Source organism: Corvus kubaryi, unplaced genomic scaffold, assembly GCF_017639235.1.
Source record: "Corvus kubaryi isolate FWS band 111438036 unplaced genomic scaffold, C.kubaryi_AGA036_p1.0 37392, whole genome shotgun sequence".
Taxonomy (NCBI): Eukaryota; Metazoa; Chordata; class Aves; order Passeriformes; family Corvidae; genus Corvus; species Corvus kubaryi.
Window position 1 is genome coordinate 517984 of NW_024581131.1, and position 741 is coordinate 518724.

Sequence of the window (741 nt, forward strand, 5' to 3'; positions counted from 1 at the left end):
CGGGGCCGGGCCGGGCCGGGGCCCCGCCCTGAGGCGGCCGCGCGGACGTGTCCGCCCGTGAGGCGCGCGCCCGGCGCCATTTTAGCCCGAGGCGGCCCCGCCCGGGCAGCGGGAACCGGCGGAGACGGCGTTCGGGGAGCGGCGCGGGGAGAGCGCCCGGGCAGCCGGGAGAGCGCCCTGCCCGGCCCGGGGAACTCCGGGGACACCGCCCTGGGAGCTCCGGGACAGCGCGCCGCCCTGCGAGGGTGCCGCTCCCCGCTCCCTTGCAACGTGGTCTTGCTCCCGTTGGGTTGCTAGAACTGAGCGCGCAAAAATCTCAATAATAATAATACAGTATTTAATACATAATAATAATATAATAGCAGTACCTTCTGCACCAGTTTAAGATGCCTTTTTTCTTTTTTTAAGCACAACCAAACAGATTAGTGTATTTCCAATAGCTTGATGCGCCTGGTTTCAAGGGCAGCGGAGCGCAGGAGCCTCAGCGCAGCCCGTGCTGTTCGCTCCCATAAGACACTTCCAAAGGGACTCAGTCCCAGCACACCAAAGGCGATGGATGACGGATGCTGTTTTATCAGACGCGTCTCCCTACAGGTGCCACCACTTCGCCTCTTGGCTTCGTTTTTCGTCTGGTAACACCCAACAAATAAACCTGTCCCTCTCTCTTCGGAACCAAATCGCCTTAAAACGAACCCCTTGGGTAACAAAGCACATGAAGAAATACGGATTTTTTCCTGACAC